The 21,363-nt window shown below is 47.6% G+C and overlaps 1 pseudogene; it reads left to right on the forward strand.

Annotated features, from left to right (window-relative positions):
- The first annotated feature begins 2,115 nt into the window (after nt 1-2,115).
- Nucleotides 2,116-20,620, forward strand: LOC142047215 (mitochondrial ornithine transporter 1-like; annotated as a pseudogene).
- Nucleotides 20,621-21,363: the final 743 nt, after the last annotated feature.

The raw sequence follows: 21,363 nt of genomic DNA on the forward strand, positions 1-21,363 counted from the left end.
ACACCCCATACACACTCCCGCTACCCACCCTCTGCCTCACTGCACCCCGTACACACTCCCACTACCCACCCTCTGCCCCGATATCACCCCCCACACTCAGACACTGCCCCCCTCTGCCCCGCTACACCCCATACACACTCCCACTACCCACCCTCTGCCCCAATACCGCTCCCCGCACTCAGACACACTACCCTCCTCTGCCCTGCTACACCTCATACACATTCCCACTACTCCCCTCTGCCCCGCTACACCCCATACACATTCCTACTACCCCCCTCTGCCCCACATCCCATACACACTCCCACTACCCACCCTCTGCCCCGATATCACCCCCCACACTCAGACACTGCCCCCCTCTGCCCCGCTACACCCCATACACATTCCCACTACCCACCCTCTGCCCCAATACCGCTCCCCGCACTCAGACACACTACCCTCCTCTGCCCTGCTACACCTCATACACATTCCCACTACTCCCCTCTGCCCCGCTACACCCCATACACATTCCTACTACCCCCCTCTGCCCCACATCCCATACACACTCCCACTACCCACCCTCTGCCCCGATATCACCCCCCACACTCAGACACTGCCCCCCTCTGCCCCGCTACACCCCATACACATTCCCACTACCCACCCTCTGCCCCAATACCGCTCCCCGCACTCAGACACACTACCCTCCTCTGCCCTGCTACACCTCATACACATTCCCACTACTCCCCTCTGCCCCGCTACACCCCATACACATTCCTACTACCCCCCTCTGCCCCACATCCCATACACACTCCCACTACCCACCCTCTGCCCCGATATCACCCCCCACACTCAGACACTGCCCCCCTCTGCCCCGCTACACCCCATACACATTCCCACTACTCCCCTCTGCCCCGCTACACCCCGTACACATTCCCACTACCCCCCTCTGGCCCACATCCCATACACACTCCCACTACCCACCCTCTGCCCTGATATCACCCCCCACATTCAGACACACTACCTCCCTCTGCCCTGCTACACCTCGTACACACTCCCACTACCCCCCTCTGCCCCACATCCCATACACACTCCCAATATCCACCCTTTGCCCCACTGCATCCCGCACACACTCCCACTACCCACCCTCTGCCCCAACACCACCCCCCGCACTCAGACACACTACCCACCCTGTGCCCCGTTACACCCCATACACACTCCCACTACCCACCCTCTGCCCCACTACACCCCGTACACACACTCACAACCCTTCTATGCCTCCCTCCAATTCTGCACACTCTCCCTCTGTCCCGCTGCCCCTTTACACAGGTTCCCACTACCCTCCTCTGCCCTGATACCCCACACATACTGTCTGCCCTGGTACCCTGTTACATTCACCCATTGCCCCAGCACCCCAAGCTGCACCAGGGAAGTGCAGCACCCCTCAGCAATCCCGAGTTGTGCCCAGGGCTCCTGGTTACTTCTCTGCCCACAACCACTTCCTGACCCACTCCTTGCAGCTCAGACCCACATCAGTGGGGCAGACCTGCTTCCCCATCCAGGCCTCCTCCCACCAGTCCTGTGCCCCGCTCCAACCTCCCTAGTTGCTTCAATCCATATGCCCTCCACAGCCTCTGTGTCCCACAGCCTCCCCAATGCTCTCCCACCACCCAATAGCTCCCCCCATCTCTGTGCCCCCTCTGACTGCCTTACATGCCCTCCAGCCTCTGTGTCCACAGCCCCCTCATATCCCCACAGTCGCTGTGTCCCCCATAATCTCCCCAATAGCCTCCATATCCCACAGCCCTTGTACTCTCCCAGCACCCACAATAGCCTCCTTCACAGCCCCCACAAACTTCCTAATCCCTATGCCCCTAACTCAAATCCCTCTTTAAAGACTACACCCGGTCCTCAACTCCAAATACCCAGATATCGCTGAGTTGCTGCTTGATTCCCAAGGGGACAAAGAAGACTCGAGCAATATGGTTCTGCAGCGGGGTGACCTCTTAAGCCTGTTGCTTCTGCTCTCTGCTGCCTGCCTTACTCCCTGCATCACTGAGCTGGGAGTGGGTTGATATGCAGCCTGGTTCATATGCAGCCTGGTTCATATGCAGCCTGGTTGATATGCAGCTCTAGGGTCCAGCGTGGTCCAGTTTGCTGAGATGTCTGCAGATGTAGCCAAGTCCCACCCACTGGTACAGGCACTGGTTCACCTCACTGCAGGGGCAGCTGGTGAGTCTGGGAGCTGGGGCCCATCCTCTGCAAGGGGTGGAGGACATTGGCAGGTAGAATCATTTGGGAGCATATCTGGTTCCTCAGAAAGACAAGATACCCAGCTGGGGAGAAGGGGAACCCCGAGCCAAATGCATGGTTAGGGCCCCATGGTTAGGAAGTGGGGGGAGGCCTGGAAGGCAGCAGGAGTTGGACCTGAATCCCTGAAATAAGGCAGGACCTGGTTCAGGAGCAAATTAAAATTTATTGGAGGCAGGAATTCTAGCTCAGAGGACACCTGCAATCCTGGGCCTCTCAGCTGTGGGAACAGGAGACTTATAACCCCCAGCACCTGACACTGAGGTACCCGGACACTTTGCCCAGTGGGGGTGTGTGTGAAGAACTGGCACTGAGGTACCCAAGGGCTTTGTCCTGGGGAGGTGAAGAACTGGCACTGAGGTACCCGGGGCTTTGCCCTGTGAGGGGTGAAGAACTGGCACTGAGGTACCTGGGGGCTTTGCCCTGGGGGGGTGAAAAACTGGCACTGAGGCACCCGGACACTTTGGCCTATGGGGGAGGTGAAGAACTGGCACTGAGGTATCCGGGGGCTTTGCCTGGTGGGGGTGTATGTGAAGAACTGCCACTGAGGGGCCCGGGGGCTTTGCCCAGTGGGGTGTGTGTGAAGAACTGGCACTGAGGTACCCGGGGGCTTTGCCCCATGGAAGGGTTAAGGGGGGCATTGAGGTACCTGGGGACTGTGTCCCGTGGAAGGGTTAAGGGGGGCACTGAGGTACCAGGGGACTTTGCCCCTTGGAGGGGTTAAGGGAGGCACTGAGTTACCTGGGGGCTTTGCCCCATGCAGGGGTTAAGGGGGCATTGAGGTACCCAGGGGATTTTCCCTGTGGACTGGGGGTAAGGTGCTGGCACTGAGGTGCTCTGAGGCTTTACCCCTGGGGCAGGGGCAAATGTTGTACTTAAAGTACTGTGCAGGATCTTTTCAGGGGCAATAATGCAAAGCACCACATTTCTTGGTAAAACATGTATCAATCAACACTGTAGCATATGTATATGATATATATTACACTCATGCGCACATTCTCTCTCTCTCTGTCTTCTTCTTGTTACCAAGCAGTTGCTCCCTTTAACTTCATGGGCCAGGTGAGTTAGATGGGGGAGGGGTGGAGCTGGGCTTCTGTCGATCCAGATTGATGCTCCGATGTTGACAAGACGAAACCTGAGATCCTCTGCAAGACACCTCACATTTATAGCAGCTTTCCTCTCATGCAGATCTATACCAGATGCAAAATCAGTGTCTGTGTCAGTTGGTCAGGTGTGGCACTTCCTTCTGGGTGTTGTCTTAATGCTGCCACATTTATTTTCAAAGAGGGTGTTTTCAAAAGAAGGTGCTGGCTTCTTTAATGAGCCCACTTGGCAAGTTTTATTGTTCTTGGGTCTGGCTTCTAACCCCACTCCAACTATTGTAGCTGTCTGGAGGTGGTGCCTTCCACTGCCTTGCTCATTCACACCTTATTCATTCAACAGGGCAATTGTTACAAGGGGGGGAGATCTTATTCTACTCCTAGCGAAAAGATGTTTTTCTTCTACCTTAACTATCCTTAGGGGCGATAACATTATACTGAGGCTCAATACAAAGTTTCTATATAAGGATTTGATACGAAGTTCCTATATCAAAGGACTTGATACAAAATTGTATGAAAGTAGAGGTTACATATGGAAAGACTTAATACAAGGTTATATGAAGAGGCACAATACAAAGTCAGATGAATATGATGAAAATGATACACCGTTATGCGAAGATGCTTAATGCCGAGGTTTATCTACAGGCTAAGGGGGGCACTGAGGTGACTGTGGGTTTGTCTCTGCAGGTGGGGTGGCATGTGTGGTGAGCAGCCCTTTGATACAATCAAGGTGAAGATGCAGACCTTCCCCACCATGTACCGGGGTTTCACTGACTGCTCAGTTCGGACCTACCTGAAGGAAGGGCTCCCCCGGCCTGTACCAGGGCACCACCCCCGCCCTGCTTGCTAATGTGGCAGAGAATGCAGTGCTCTTCGCTTGCTATGGCTTCTGTCAGGAGCTGGTGAGGCAGCTGTTTGGACTGAGCAGTGTGTTGGAGCTGAGGTATGGTCTGGCCCTGTGATTGTGCGGCATGGGGACGCCAGAGGGGGTTGGGCTGTATGGCAGGGCTGCTGTAAGCCCCCCTGGGGGGCTCCGGTTCAGCAGCATTCGGGGTGATGCCATTTGGGGAAGCTGAGTCACCCACATTTTCCATCTGTGACAGGCCAGGAGAAGGCTGTGGGGACATCCCTGAGCAAGGGGATAGTCAGGGTTGGGGAGGCAGGTCACATTTCTCCTCTAGGGTAGTGGTGATGAGGGCCTCTGCTCTGCCCTCTCCAGAGCCTGGGCCTGTGTGGGGTGAGCTTCGGCTCTAACATCTGTGTTCTTGGGCCCTGTGGTGCCAGTGACCTGCAGAGTGCACTTGCCGGCTCGTTCTCCTCTGTCTTTCCTCTGTGGTTCTGTGCCCTGCGGAGCTAGTGAAATGCCGCATGCAGGCCTTACATAAGATGAAGGTCACTGGGTGAACAGCACTAGCCCATCACAGGTATGTCACAGCTGTGGGAAGCAGGCCAGTGTCACGGAGTCTGGGGGTTCCAGCCCTGCTCCCCTCTGCTTGGACCCCACAGTGACTTTTATCCAGCCAGTAAAACAGAAGGTTTATTGGACAACAGGAACACAGGTTACAGCAGAGCTTGCAGGCACAGTCCGGACCCCTCCACTGAGTCCTTCTGGGGGTTCAGGGTGCTTGGATCCCAGCTAGGATCCCCTGAATTCCTCCCCATAGCCCAAACCCAAACTGTCCTGCCTCTCCTCCTCCGGCGAAAAAAACCCTTTGTTTCCTTCTCCTCCGCCCAGCAGCTCCCCCTCCCCCCTGCCGGCTCACATTACAACCTGACTACCTGTCCCTCACCTACAGACATCCCCTGCTTTCCCGTTCCCCACACAAACAGTCCCTACTCCTTCCCGTTCCCCACACAGACAGTCCCTACTCCATCACAGCCAGGCTTTGGTGAATTACACACGTCACACACAGCCCTGGTGGAAGGTTTGTGAGTGAGGCAGCAGGTCTGAATTTCCTTTTTCCCAGGAAGATGAGGGTGTCACACTACCCAGCTGACTAGAGCTGGCTTGGTGCTAAACCCAGACAATGTAAACACATTCCTTAGGAGGTGCTTACTGGGTGGGATCCTGCAGCTTCCTTCTGTCCCTCCTGGCCAGACTGCCTGCCTATGGGTCTGCATGACACAGCATACCCGAACCCTTCCTCTGTCTCAGAGGTAGGCAACCTATGGCATGTGTGCCGAAGATGGCAGGTGAGCTGATTTTCAATGGCACTCACCCTGGCCACTGGTCTGGGAGGCTCTGCATTTTAATTTAATTTTAAATGAAGCTTCTTAAACATTTTAAAAACCTTCTTTACTTTACATACAACAATAGTTTAGTTATATATTATAGACTTATAGAAAGAGACCTTCTAAAAACATTGAAATGTATTTCTGGCATGCAAAACCTTGAATGAGAGTGAATAAATGAAGACTCGGCTCACCACTTCTGAAGGTCAAGTATCAGAGGGGTAGCGTCTGATGTAGTGGGTATTCACCCACAAAAGCTTATTCTCCAATACACCTGTTAGTCTATAAGGTGCCACAGGACTCTTTGTTGCTTTTTACACTTCTGAAGGGTTGCCGACCCCTGCTCTATCACAACCAAACGTCCTCGTCTTCTTCCTGGCCACTGTATTGTATCATCTCTCCCATGGCACAGTGCAGATCATTGCTGCTGCAGTTGCCAGGCTACCCAGCTTCCCATTTTTATGCCTATGTTTCAGATTAATCCCATGTTTCCAAAGGACAATATGTGGAAAACATTTGCAGATGAGGGAGCAAGGGAGGTCAGTGGATGATATGCCAGAGCCCACTCTGATACATTAGTTTAAACCAAGTTCCCCTGCTCCTTTCTTCCTTCCACCTCAAATTCTGCCTTTAGCAGGACGTGCTGGAATGTGCCCAGTTTGGCCTGGAAAACCAATCTGGGATTCACTCTTAATGAGAATTGGGGGTAATATGGTATGGTTCTAGGTTGACTGATCATCTTGGCTTGGTAAAGGTAATGCCGAGTGTGGTTATGTTTTCATTCTGGCCGTGATGGCCCTTGTTCGGGTACATTGCCTGTGTTCTCTCTGGCAGCTCTACCTGGGCTACTGTGAAAAATATCTTTCAATCTGAGGGCCTTCTGGGATTTTTCCAGGGCCTGACCAGTACTTGGCTACAGGAGGTGCCTGGCTACTTCTTCTTCTTTGGTGGCTATGAAGTCAGTAGAAGCTTTTTCACCCAGGCTGGCCAACGCAAGGAGGATCTGGGTGAGTAGAGTTGGATGTGGGCAAGATAAAGGGAGTTTCAGCCTTATGGCCTTTGCAGAGGAGTGGTGAGGAATTGTATCATTTTGAGCAAGGACAGACCTAGGATCTGATTGTTTTCACAATGAAATAGTGACCAATATCGATACAGCTCTGACCACTCCAGGGGTAGTGTTGTGCTACAGAGCTATGAGCTTCAGACAGGTGACAGAAGCAGAAACACTTTATGCAGACTGGACAAGGGGGAGTCCCTAGTACTAGTAGATGGACACCAAATCAATTTGAAGGAGAGGATGTGGAACTTCAGAAGCAATCCAACCTTGTCACAATCCCAGGTTCCAACCCTCCTGGAAGATTTTAACTCCCCAGTTTTTTATTTATAACGTTGCCCCTTGGCCCAAGGAGGTTCTTAACCAAGTATTTTCATTAGGAGGAGAAATTGATTATACAAGTCAGGGATTTCTTTGGTGCAAATCTGTTTATTTAAAATCCACACCCCTGAATGACGCAGTTAAACCAACCAGACCCCCGGTGTAGACAGTGCTAGGTCCATGGGAGAATTCTCCCATCGACCTAGCTACCCTCTCATGGGGAGATGAATTAGCTGTCCCAATAGGAGAAGCCCTCCCATTGGTGTAGGTAGAGTCTTCACTGAAGCACTACAGCAGCGATTTAAGTATAGACGAGCCTTCAGCATCACCTATCATCCTGATGGAAGCCAAAATGAAAGATCTGGCATGACCCATCCCAGACAGAAGGAAAAGAAACAATTTAACAAATGTACAAATGATACAATCTTAACTCTTTACATGTTGTCTTTCCATCAGGAGGTTTTCACAGCAGTGACTTGAATCAGTGCTACTCCCATATAAAGCTCTTTGGAGCTTTTCTCACCCTGCCCAATTTTCTCTCAGACACTCAGGAGGGGCTGCTTCCAGCTAGCTTCTGATAAACATCTGTGTTTCTGTGGAGACTGCTGGCTGGGACAGACTTTGCTAATTTTGTTTTAATGGAGAATTCTTCTCTATCACAACTCTTCCAGCCTCAGGTTCCACAGCTACATTCTCACTTTCTGGGGCAGCTAAGCAGATGTTCTGTCTCCCTGATGCCTTCTGTCATGGCAACTATGGATAACTTTGGGTTTAGTCCTGGGTCCCACTCCCAGTACTGTATAGGGTTCCTCCCAAGGTATATCTAGCTTAGACCACCCACCCTTTCTTCTCATAGGATTGTGGAACCAGATCATGTCCCCTCTTTTAAAAGTTTCCCCATATGACCTTACATCCCAGGGTTTTTTTATTTTGTCATAAGCTATCCTCCAATGTTTTCTATAGCATAATCTGGGGTGAATCCCTCTGTCAAAGATAATAATGTTATTGTCATTGGGCCAGGGAGGGAGAGTGAGAATGACTCTAGCCTGCTGGTTTGGGCACTCACCTTGGAGCTGGCAGATGTGGGATCATGTCCTTACTCCAGTGACTAGTTATACACAGTGGAACAACTTCAGCAGGAGAGAGCCACATCAGAACCCTCCCTGGCTAGGGCACACTACTCCAATATGGGAGACTTAAATTCAGGTCCCTGCTCCACCTCAGGCTGAGGGGGCACTTGAACCCAGGTCTTCCACAGCCTAGGTAAGTGCCCTAGCTCAGTGGTTCTCAACCAGGAGCACATGTACCTGTGGTGATATGCAGAGTTCTGCCGAGGTTACATCAGCTAACCTAGATATTTGCCTACTTGTACAACGGGCGACATAAAAAGCATTAGTGAAGTCAGTACAACCTAAAATTTCATATAGGGAATGACTTGTTTGTACTGCTGTATGCTAGACACTGAAATGTAAGTACAAGATTTATAGCCCAATTGATGTATTTTATAGTTATATGGTAGCAATGAGAAAATAGCATGAGAAAGGGGGAGGGATAGCTCAGTGGTTTGAGCTTTGGACTCCTAAACCCAGGGTTGTGAGTTTAATCCTTGAGGGGCCCACTTAGGGATCTGGGGCAAAAATCAGTACCTGGTCCTGCTAGTGAAAGTAGGGGGCTGGACTCAATGACCTTTCAAGTCCCTTCCAGTTCTAGGGGATAGGTATATCTCCAATTTTTTTCCCCAGTAATACTGTGCTGTGATACTTTTGTATTTTTATGTCTGATTTTGTAAGCAGGTAGTTTTTAAGTGAGGTAAAACTTGGAGTATGCAAGACAGATCTGACTCCTGAAAGGGGCACAGCAGTCTGGGAAGGTTGAGAACCATTGCTCTAACCAACTGGTTAAAATATATAATGGAGGCAGCAATAGTGGCTGATGATGATGATGATGATGATGATGATTGTGAATCTAGCCCTTTAAAATGCCCAGAAATAAAATGTTTAGATTTTCCAGACCTGCCCAGAACCAAAACTCAATTATTCACCCAGCTGTACTGGGAACCCCAAATCCGGTGAAGGATTATTTTACTAGAACTTCTGCTACTGTTACAGCCCCTTGGGTTCCTTATTGGATAAACTTCAGGGCACTTTGTAAAGTAGTCTGAGAAAGCCAACACATGGTGATTGCCAGCCTCTGCCCCAGGCCAGGCCCAGCACATCAACACCAATGTGTTCCATTGGGGCCTATGAGATACGGCTGCATTAGGGCTCTCCCTATCTTAGGGAGACCCTTCTTTGTAATGCAGGCATCACATATCCTGCACCAGTATTCTGCATCCTGCCTGCATTTTGCTCAAGAGAAATTATCTCTTAGTTTACCCAAAGTTTTTGTAACCTCAAAATGTCCAGCAGCTTTAAAATCATGACATACCCTCAGAACCTCCTTTGCCAATGTATCTGGTACCTGAACCGATCACCACTGGTTTCTCCTGTCTCCTAGACAATATTTCATCTTTGAACTCCCAGCCTTCCTAGTATCATCAGAAAACCTTTATTGTGATAGTCATTCCACGGTGGCTGCATTTACCAATTGATTTTCCAATCAAACATTATTCTGATATCAGAAGTCTCTCTTCAAAAGATTTTAACTGGTCTGGAGTCTATTCCAGCCCACTGCCACTATCCTAGTGGATGGACCAGGAACGTTAGGACTTCTTCAGATGATAGGAGAGAGGAAACAGCCTTGTCTTTCTAAGCACACTCAGACCTTTGAGCCACTAATTCCTTGCTGTCATGCTTACACAGTGTTTGCAGTTATCCACCCAATCGGGCTGTCTGGACAAGCATCAGCATTGTCATGCTTGTGCCCAGGCATAGGTGTGACTGTGAAATCAATAACATTGCAGCTTCTCCAACCACCTGGCCAGTTGTCCCTCAGGGCTCCTGAGTCTAAAGAGCTATTGCAGATTTGCACTGAACACAGATTTTCTCCCATTTGGATAGTGGTGAAAATGTTCTATAAAGTTAATCATTGCTAGGTGTTCCTTTCAGCTGGTGCAATAATTTCTTTCTGGAGAACTTACACATTTGCTGTAATAAGCCACCACCCTCTCAAGTCCTTTGTGTGCTTGTGCGAATACCGCTCCTAATCCATAAGCATTGGCATCTGTGTCAAACATGAAAGGGGCTTTCAAACATGGATAGGCTAAGACAGGAGCATACACAAGAGCTCTTCTCAGTTCAGAAAATGCTACCTCATACTCTGCTGATGGGCTGGTCTACACTACAGGGGAAAATTGATCTTAGATACGCAACTTCAGCTACGTGAATAACGTAGCTGAAGTCGAAGTATCTAAGATCGAATTACTCACTGTCCTCATGGCGCGGGATCGACGTCCGCGGCTCCCCCTGTCGATTCCGCAACTCCGCTCGGCTTGGTGGAGTTCCGGAATCGATATAAGCGTGTTCGGGGATCGATATATCGCGTCTAGATGAGACACGATATATCGATCCCTGAGCAATCGATTGCTACCCGCCGATAAGGCGGGTAGTGAAGACGTAGCCGATGAAATAGTTTCATTTTCTCTCCCTGCTTATGCAATGGTTTTACAATATTGGCAAACCCACAAATAAGTCTTAATGTGGGCTGTCAATTAATCGCAGTTAACTCATGCGATTAACTCAAAAAATTAATCACAAAAAAATTAATCGAACTTATAACAATAGAATACCTATTGAAATTTATTAACTATTTTTTTGTTTTTCTACATTTTCAATATTGATTTCAGTTACAACACAGAATACAAAGTGCACAGTGCTCACTTTATATTATTATTTTTATTCCAAATATATGCACTATAAAAATGATAAACAAAAGAAATAGTATTTTTCAATTTTACCTCATACAAGTACTGAAGTGCAATCTCTTTATTGTGAAAGTATAACTTACAAATGCAGATTTTTTTTATGGTTACATGACTGCACTCAAAAACAAAACTGTGTAAAACTTTAGCACCAAGTCCACTCAGTCATACTTCTTATTCTGCCAACCACTAAGACAGACAAGTTTGTTTACACTGAGGGGAGATACTGCTGCCTGCTTCTTATTTACAATGTCACCTGAAAGTGAGGACAAGCGTTTGCATGGCACTTTTGTAGCGGGCATCGCAAGGTATTTACATGCCAGATACGCTAAACATTCATATGCCCCTTCATGCTTTGGCCACCATTCCAGAGGACATGCTTCAATGCTGATGATGCTCATTAAAAAAATAATGCGGCAAATAAATTTGTGACTTTACTTCTTGGGGGGAGAATTGTATGTCTCCTGCTCTGTTTTACCCACATTCTGCATATATTTCATGTTACAGCAGTCTTGGATGATGACCCATATGTGTTCGTTTTAAGAACACTTTCACAGCAGATTTGACAAAATGCAAAGAAGGTACCAATGTGAGATTTCTAAAAATAGCTACAGCACTCGACCCGAGGTTTAAGAACCTGAAGTGCCTTCCAAAATCTGAGAGGGACAAGGTGTGGAATATGCCTTTAGAAGTCTCAAAAAAGCAACACTCTGATGTGGAAACTACAGAACCCAAACCACCAAAAAAGAAAATCAGTGTTCTGCTGGTGGCATCTGATTCAGATGATGAAAATGAACATGCATCAGTCCATACTGCTTTGGATTGTTATCAAGCAGAATCCATCATCAGCACGGAAGCATGTCTTCTGGAATGGTGATTGAAGCATGAAGGGACAGATGAATCTTCAACACATCTGGCACATAAATATCTTGCAACGCCAGCTACAACAGTGCCATGTGAATGCTTGTTCTCACTTTCAGGTGACATTGTAAACAAGAAGCAGGCAGCATTATCTCCTGCAAATTGTAACAAACCTCGTTTGTCTGAGTGATTGGCTGACCAAGGAGTAGGACTAAGTGGACTTGTAGGCGCTAAAGTTTTACATTGTTTTATTTTTAAATGCAGGGTTTATTACATAATTCTACATTTGTAAGTTCAACTTTCATGATGAAGAGACTACAGGTCTTGTATGAGGTGAACTGAAAAATATTTTTTTTGTTTTTTACAGTGCAAATATTTGTAATCTAAAATAAATATAAAGTGAGCACTGTACACTTTGTATTCTGTGTTGTAACTGAAATTAATATATTTGAAAATGTAGTTAACATCAAAACTATTTAAAATAAGTGGTATTCTACTGTTGTTTAACAGTGTGAGTAATCACAATTAATTTTTTTAATTGGTTGGCAGCCCTACTCTTAATGAGAGCAAAGTCCTTCAAAAAGTCCTTCAAAACTCTGCACATCTGTTAGTGTCTGGGCAGCTGACCAGTTCTTCACAGCCTCAATTTTCTTTTTGTCAGTGGAAATTCCCCCCTCACTGACTGTGTGTGCCTGGTAGGTTACCTTTTTGGAACAACTCACATTTCTTTGGGTTCAGTTTCAGATTGGCAGCTTTAAGCTTATCACAGACTATTTCTAAATGTACTGGTTTCTATTCAAAGGTCCTTCCATGTGCTGGGATATCATTTAGGTATAACACACATTTTGAGAGAGGCATGCCATGCAGTACCCTCTCCATAAGTGTCTCAAACATGGCTGATGCATTACACAAGCTGAAAGCCATCACTTTAAATTGCCGCAAGTCCTGTTCTGTTCTGAAAGCAGTCTTTTCCCTGTCCTTTGGATTCACTTGCCAATACTCACTTTTAAAATCCAGTACGGAAAAACAGACTGAATTTGCTGCAGCATACTATCACCTATTTGTGGCAATGGGTAAGAATTCTTCAAAGTTACTTAATTTAGTTTTCTGTAGTCCACATAGAATGTGATGTTGCCATCTTTTTTCTTAACCAGAACCATGAGTGAGGTCCAAGGACTGGTTGAAGGCTCCATTATGTCTTTATGATACATTTCCTTAATGATCTGCAAAGCCTCTTCCCTCTTAGCAACTGATAAATAGTCAGGTGGCTGATAATGGGTCAGTTTTCCCCAGTATCAATCTTGTGCTGGACCAGTGCACTACAATCTCTACCTTTGATGGAACTGGAAAATAACCTCTGATTTCTAACCAAAAAAGTGTCTTAGATCATTCTGCTGCTTCTCATTTAAATATGAGGTACTGCATTGGAACAAGTCCAGTCGAAATTCAGGGAACTTAACTTTATCTCCTTCCCCTTGTTGTTTTCTTCTACAGTCACATTTACTAGATCTGCTGGTTCCCATTTTGCAACAATGGTTCCCTTTTTTGCTGTTTGTCAGAAGCATTTGGCGAATGAACAGGAATCCATTCCTGCTTCAGATTCACAATAACTTTTAACAGCTAAAATTTCCCCCAAGGTCATAGGTCTTAATGCAGGTCTCAACCAATCCTCATCTTTCCTTTTGGGAAAGCTACCACAGCATGTAGTTGTTGTTATGGTTTCTGACCCCCTGGAGGCAGAACAGTTTGTTCACTGCAAACCAGTTGTTTATAAACAATTTTTAAAATCTGGGCCACCTCTTTGAAGGGACTTTCCAGACTGAATTTGTAGGACTCCTTTCCTGGTATTGATTCCAGTTGTTGGTCATAATAAAATCCAAAATGACTCACTCATTCGCTAGCTCAGCTACCCAACATCTTGCTCAAATTGCAGAGGTTCAATTTTCAAACCGAGTTTTCCTCATTTTTGGATAAGTGCATGTTCCCATCACTGTCTCCATTTGAGATCAGTTTTTGGTTCCCTATTCCCTAACGTTACCAGCTTGTCTAGTCTAATAACTGTTATGTGTGAGCCAGTGTCTGCTATTCTTGTGCGTTTCACAGATTCTATTACACAATCAATAGCCAAACTCCCATTGTGGTTGTTCAATTGGCCAGATTTAATAAAAACCTGCGGGAGCAGTTCTTGTTCCTCCAAGGTTTGCACTTTCAGCACTTTAATGTGTAAGCAGAGTCAGGTTGAGCACTACCCTAACATCTGGTGGTGAATTGTAGGGAGTGTGCAAAGAATCTCAAAAATTTCAAAGGGTGTGGAAAGATTTGCATTGGCATCCACCTCACACTTAGCACAGCCACTTGGGATGGTGATTTTAACAGCTCTGGGATCCCCAATTTCTTTGTTAATGGGGCAGGAGGAAAAAAAAAGTTTGTCACCCTGATTGTGTGAATGGGGAGCTGTGGGACTGCTTTGTGACAGAAATGACTCAACCTCAGTTGGGTGGTACTTGCTAGACAAGGGACATGGGTTCCAAAACCCTGTGAATGGAGAGAGGTTGGGGACAGGTATTTGTGCCTGGTGGTGCAGGCTCCTTGTGGAGCTAGAAGCACCAGTTGCACCCCCTCCTCTCTCCACTGTGGAATGTCAGAGTTGATTTTTTATTCCCTTAAGACTCTAGATACAGGTTGCTGAGCTGAACTCACTTTGGGCTAATGGTGCACTAGCACTGGGCTCCCCTACTATGTGCTGAGATCACTAAGAGCTGAAATCACAAAAGAGCTGGGAGCACTGAGTACTGTGCTAACTAGTGGGGGAGCCTGAAGCAATACTGTGGAACAGAGCAGCTGGCGGAGTGGAGCAGTTTATGGGGATGGCTGGAGCGGACCACAGGACAGCTGGTGGAGTGGAGCGGCTGGCAGAGCGGAGTAGCTGTGGGGCGTGTGGAGCAGCCCACAGAGCGAGCGGAGCCGAGCAGTTTGCTGGGACAACTGGAGCAGCTCACGAGGCAGCTGGTGGAGCGGAGCAGTTTGTGAGGACGGCCGGAGGAGCAGAGTGGAGCGGCTGGTAAGGCGGAGCAGTTCGTGGAGAAGGCGGAAGCAGAACCCACGGAGAGGCAGGGCAGTTGGCCCTGGACCACGTAAGGTGCCCCTTTCACCCAGGCTGGGGGGAGGGACCTCTACAGATAGACTCTTGAATTCTGTGGTGGCATTGACCAGAGACTTTTGGGTTGTTGGACTTTGGAGTGATTGGACTTAAGACCCTAAGGGGAAAAGGACATTGCCAAATGTACTTGGGGGGGTGGTTATGGTTTGTGTTATAACTCTGTTTGTGGTGTTTCTCCAATGGGATGCCGCATTGATTCCTTCCTTTATTAAAAAGATTTCGCTACACTCAGACTCCGTGCTTGCGAGAGGGGAAGTATTGCCTCCTAGAGGCGCCCAGGAGGGTATGGTATGTAAGTGTCCCAGGTCACTGGGTGGGGGCTCGAGCCGGTTATGCATTGTGTTACTGAAACGGAACCCCTGGATACTGAATCCAGCCCTTGTTGCTGCCAACTCAGAGGGGCAGAAGGGTTACAGATGCATCTGAAGAAGTGAGGTGTTTTGCCCACAAAAGCTTATGCCTAAATAAATCTGTTAGTCTTTAAGGTGCCACTGGACTCCTTGTTGTTTTTGTGGATACAGACTAACACAGCTACCCCCTGATACTGGACTTTCAGCTTGGTGTCCCCCCATTTCCCAAACTGGTTAAGGGACTTTCATTAGACTCTCAGGATGCTCTGTCCTGGGCTGCCTTAGATGTATAATAATCCTTTCTTTAGCAGTCAATTTTTTCACAATACCAGCATTTAATTGAATGGCTTCCCTTGTTTTTTGCATCTTTGCCAATTTCCTTTCTTTTATAAACCACACTAAGCATTTTTTTCAGTTGTTCAATAATATCATGAACCACATGCGAATCCCCTTTTCTGTCACGTGTATTAGACACAAAGCTGCATTTACAGGGTTCCTGGTGATCAGCTTCCATCCTTCTCACCAGCTTCTGCTTCCTCTTCTTGTGGGCTGCTGCAAGGAAGGAGTCAAGTTCAGAGGCAAATTCCACAGCCTCTCAGAGTGACCTTGGCCTTCTTTCAATTATCTTGATCTGCAAATCCATGTCCATCTGAGCATCTATAACGTGGTGCATTGCTAATGTATTCTAGAAGTCCTCCTGGCATCTAAATATGCCAGGAACACAAATCTCCTTACATGTGGTCTCTTCCCCCACACTCCCTCTAGCTCTTAGCTGTGCCTGGCTAGCTCAGGTTGATGACTAGCTTCAAACCTGATGTCAAGGGCTTGCACCCACAGGCGGCGAGTTATATGGGCCTGTGCTCCACCAATATTCAGAGCACAGGGGCCCGGCTCCACCAATGTTCAGGGTCAGGTCTCCCCTCCTGCACCCTGAACTCCTCATCCCAGGCCCCACCTCAGAGCCTGCACCCCCACACCCCAACCCTCTGCCCTAGCCCTGAGCCCCTCCCACGCCCCAAACCCCTCAGGACCAGCCAGAGCCCTCATCCCCCCATGCCCCAGCCCTGAACCCCCGCACACACACACCAAACCCCTCATCCCCAGCCCCACCTCAGAGCCCACACCCTCAGCCAGAGCCCTTATCTCCCACACACCCACACACCATATTGTGCAATATCGGGAAGCTGTTAAATGCTTACTGTTTCCAGTCCACTTTTACGTTATTTAAAAATATATATATTGGCATACAAGGTGGGGGGGACGCCGAGACTTGGACCCATTCTGGGCACTACCAAAAATTATACAAACCTGGCACCTATGCTTGCACCAGATATAGATAACTCCATTTATTTTCTGGGAGTGAATCCTCCAGCACCATCAGAGATGGGCCATTCAAGTTGGCTGCTAGAAACCACCCTCTCTATTGATCTCACTAGCCATTCATTGGGGCTGTGAAATTGAACTGAGCTACATAAGCCTCCCAGGGAGTTTTCTCCTCACAGATAGTGGGATTTTGTACCACGTGAGTTGGAACAATCCAACCTGTCCTGTCTGGGCCTATGTGGGCTACAAACAGGTTGGAGAACTGTTGTAAATATCCTGTCTTTCCCAAGTTCTCTGGCTGGCCTGATTCCTCGCCATGGCTTTTCCTGTGGCCTGTGACCTATTGATTTCCTTCTGAAGCCAATTTTTTAGCTCCTAAAGTCGTCAGTGTTGCTTATCTGTGTTAGCAAGTTCTAAGTTGGCCAAAGCTTTTTTGACCTTCCCTGGTTCCTGGAATACGCTCTCCTCCTTCTTCTCTTGCTGATCACTTCCTGGATCCACCTTGCCAGTCCAGACTGAGAGTTTCTGTAGCTGGGCTGCCAAATTGCCAAGACACTTTGTAGCTGCTGCTCTGATGAACATTTTATCTCCAGCAGCAGATCATTTCTCCGTCATTGCTAGGCAACCTCCAGATGTCACTTAATTCCTTTCACTAAATCTCCAGCTTCTGTTTTAAATTCTTTTGAGACATCTTCAGCTCTTGTTGTAAATCTTGTTTTAATTCCTTTTGGCTATCTCTGATTTCTGCAAGCACTTCCGTTATTTCTTCCATCTTGGTTCCACAGGAAGACAAACTCATAATTTCTCTCCTTGGAAACTCTATCCTAGTGCTGACACCAGTGTTGCCTATTTGACCAAGTGGTTAGCCAATATTTGTGGCCTCGCTGAGTTGTTTCCATTTGAACAAGAAATTGATTATATGAGTCAGGTACCTCTTCAGTTCAGTCCTCTTTATTTACAGAGAATGTCCACAATGTAGACATGAGCAACACATCTCGAAGAAGAGTTACAGAAGGTAGATAACCATTTTTTCTGCTACCCTAAATTGCACAGTATCAAATGGATACAGGAGTTCTCTTTGCTTCCTGTCCTTTGCTGAAGGGTTGCTGTGGGCTGTTAAATATCTATGGTCTTCCACCTCAGAGTAGAGCCCTGCAGTAGGACCTGGATCCCATGGGTCCCGCAGGACCCGCTGCCATAATAGCAGGAGTGGGTGGGAGTAGGAGTGGGTATTGCGGGGTGGGACAGGAGCAGGATTAAAAATTGTCCCACACAAGGCTCTAGCTCAGAGGTCGCTGTGTTTCAGTGCTGGATGTAGGGATGACATATATTCCCATGATGAGCTGGGCTGCAGATGATGGAAAGAAGAAAACTGAGAGGGACAAGGTGATCTTGAGGAGTTGTGGAAAGATGTAACTGCTGATTTCCTTGCTTTTTATGGTTTGCACTGATGAGATATGCACCTCAAAGCATATTTAATAAATAGGTAGCATGGCTGATAGCTAGTCACGTGGAGAGTGATCTGTATTGTTATGTATCACCCCCTTTATAACTCCCCTGTTCTTTGCAATGGGCTCCCCTGCCAGACCTGGTAATTGTTGCTCCATCCTGGTAGTTGCTGAAAGCAGGTATAAGAAGCCCCATGGGGAGTCCAGGAAGAATGAAGCTCTATGAGAGGCGGGGGACATGGGAGGAGCACAGCTTTGCCATGGGGCCAGGAAGGGAAGCGGTGCCGTGAGGGACACGAGGCTGAACTTGTGCACGGGTCATCAGAGAAGAGCTTCACCTCCACTGCTCTCTTCCCCCTCCTTCTGCCATTCCCAGGCCAAGCCACGCACAACCCTGCTTATCCGCACAGACACTCACTTCCCTTGGGCTTTCCAGTGAGCTGCTGCATTGTATGCTAGAGAAACTACGAGGGGTGAGCAAGGATATGGGGCTCGCCAGGGGATGACCTAGGAGGTAGGGGGGCAGGGTTCTAGGGGTAGCCTGGGATGGAAGAATTGTCCAGTGATTCAGGAGGAAGGCTGGTTCAGTGATTAAGATGCTACCCTAGGACTTGGGAGATCTGCGTTCAAATCCCTGCTCTGCTGCAGAGTTCTTGTGAGACCCTGAGCAAGTCATTTCATTTCTCAGGTGTCAGTCACCATTGTACAATGGGGACAATACCTCAGAAGCGTGTGGGGATAATACACTAGTGATTGTGAGGTGCTCAGACACGACAGTGAGGGAGGCCAAACAAGCACTTCGGAGAAATGAGACCTGGGAAGCCCAGTACCTCTTGGTGAGGCACCAGCACTTATCAGGCTCCCCTAGCACTGCTGTCTCCACTCCCTGTGCCCAAGACAAAAGCTAACCTCCAGACAGGTCTTTCAGCCACTAATCATGTAATTCATTTGCCTGGCCTGGTCTCACCCCCTGAGTCCGAGTGCTGCTGGTTGCCTGCATTTCTCTGCAGGATCTGGGAGTTCCCCAATGACTTTCCCCTTTTCCACACTGAGGTCTCTCTCCCTGTGTTGAATTTTAGGTTCTCTTCCCCTAACAGTGAGCGGTGGGATGGGGGGGGGGCTGTTTCTGGCTGGCTGTCTATCCCATTGACTCAGTGAAGTCTCGGATCCAGGTGCTTTCCATGGCAGGGCGGCAAGATGGCTTCCTGCTCTCCTTTCTTCACATCTTGAGGACGGAAGGTAGGTGACACACAGACAGCTTCATTCACTGAATCCATCTCTAAAGTTAGACATTTTAAAATCAGCAGGTCCAAATTATTTGCATCCAAGAGTTTTGAAAGAGCTGGCTAAAGAGTTTTCTGGACCAGTAACATTAATTTTCAAGACTCAATAAGCTCAATCTATTTATCTTAAAAAAGAAGTTAAGGGGTGATTTGATTACAGTCTAATAAATACCTAAGTGGGGAACAAATATCTGATAATGTACTCTTCAGTCTAGCAGAGAAAGGTCTAACACTTGGAAGCTGAAGTTAGACAAATTCATACTGGAAATAAGGTGTAAATGTTGTCAGTTAAACATTGGAACAGCTTACCAAGGTGGTCGATTGTTCATCACTGCCCTTTTTAAATCAAGATTGGATGTTTCTGTAAAGGATCGTCTCTAAGAATAATTTTTGGGAATTGTCACACAGGAGGTCAGACTAGATGATCACAATGATCCCTTCTTGCCTTGGAATCTCTGGTTCTCCTAGGGTTCTTGAAAAGGGGATGTACAGGTCTGTTGCATCTTACGCACATTTAACATGCGCAATTTCAACTTTACGCGGTTGGCAAAAACAAAAACAAAAAAAGAGAAAAATAACAATTTTAATAATGTACCTGTAGTGCAGCGATTCCGCCCGCCATTCAACTCAATGTAATTTTGACTATATGTGGTTTTCGCTTTATGTGCTAACCGTGGAACAGAACCCCCATGTAAGATGAGACTCGCCTGTAGAAATTTCCCAGGTTTGGTCTCCCCTGCCTGGGAGGGTTTCCCTTGATATCTTGCTCTGGTTGAGGATCTCACCAAGCTGAGGCCGTTGTGGGCTCCATAGGGGACGTTCTGTTTGTGTGTCACAGGCATGGTGAGCTTACCTGATTGTGGTGTTTGTGTTGTAGGTTTCATGGTTCTTTACTGTGGACTGGTGCCCACAGTGATACGTGCACTCCCCTCCAATGGTGCCCTCTTCCTAGCCTATGAAATGATAAGGAAAAAGCTAACCAGCCTGCTTGATAGGACACCCTGAGGTCAGAGGTCAAGGCCTGATTTGGAAGGTGGCATTATGAACTAAGCAACATGAACTAAGTTTGGGACTCTTCTCTGGCTGCTGTGGCCAAACCTTTCTGGATGGTTCTCAGTGCCTTTGGACTTTTGACACCTCCCAGCCTGGGAAGGACAGATGTCAGCAGGCATTGAGCAGGCTGGCATTTAAGGAGTAATATTATGTTCACAGGCATTTCAAAGAAATGGGGACAGGGTTCAACCCCTGGGCAATGCAAAACTGAATCATATAGATTTCCTTCTCTAGTGGGTTCCCTGTGTGCCTCCTTTCTAAAAGTCTACTCTTTAATCTGCATTTCTGATCAAACCCAGGTGACCTGTGTTTGCTGAAATGGAGCAGAGACGTAAGCATGCTCCAGCAGGCAATGGTGTCTAATATGATATGTTTGTCTTTATGTACATAGATATAATGAAAATAAAATGTTCCTAGATTTTTGTAGCAATAAATTAAAATCTCTAATCTGGAGAGGGTTTTTCTGTTTTGATGGGGGAGAGTGGTGGGATTCTGGGACTAGAGAATCAGGAGGAGGAAAAATCTGAGCAAACTCAGTCTGGGACTTGTAGAACATTGTATAACATTTGCTCTTTTCTCCTGGTACCTCAGTGATGACAGTGGAATGTTCAAGGAAGCTCCAGAGAGTATGCTCCCATGCTGGTTTTCATGAGAACCTGTATGAAATGCTTTACGGAAGTCCAGATATGTTCTCTTAGTACACTGATGTATGCATGTCCATCAGTAAACAGCACCTTCCTCCTAGCAGTCACCCCTATTCACTGGATCTGACATATCAGTTCAGATGCTTAAGGCAGAATGTCTTTTCCTTTGGTTTGGTGAAAGCCTTTGGTTATTCCTGTAACTTTTGGATTATCTGGACCCCTCAGGGCAACTGCACCAGTATTTCCCCTCTGTGGTCCACCAAGGGATCCATTCTAGGCTCCCAGATTATCAACTATCACCTCTCTTGGGTGGAGACTCATGTCTCTCTCCCTCCGGACTAGAGTTTTTCCAGGCTGCAGAGTTCCTTGCCTACACCGTGATATTCCCAGCA

Source organism: Chelonoidis abingdonii, chromosome 8 (genome assembly GCF_003597395.2).
Source record: "Chelonoidis abingdonii isolate Lonesome George chromosome 8, CheloAbing_2.0, whole genome shotgun sequence".
NCBI classification, from domain to species: Eukaryota; Metazoa; Chordata; order Testudines; family Testudinidae; genus Chelonoidis; species Chelonoidis abingdonii.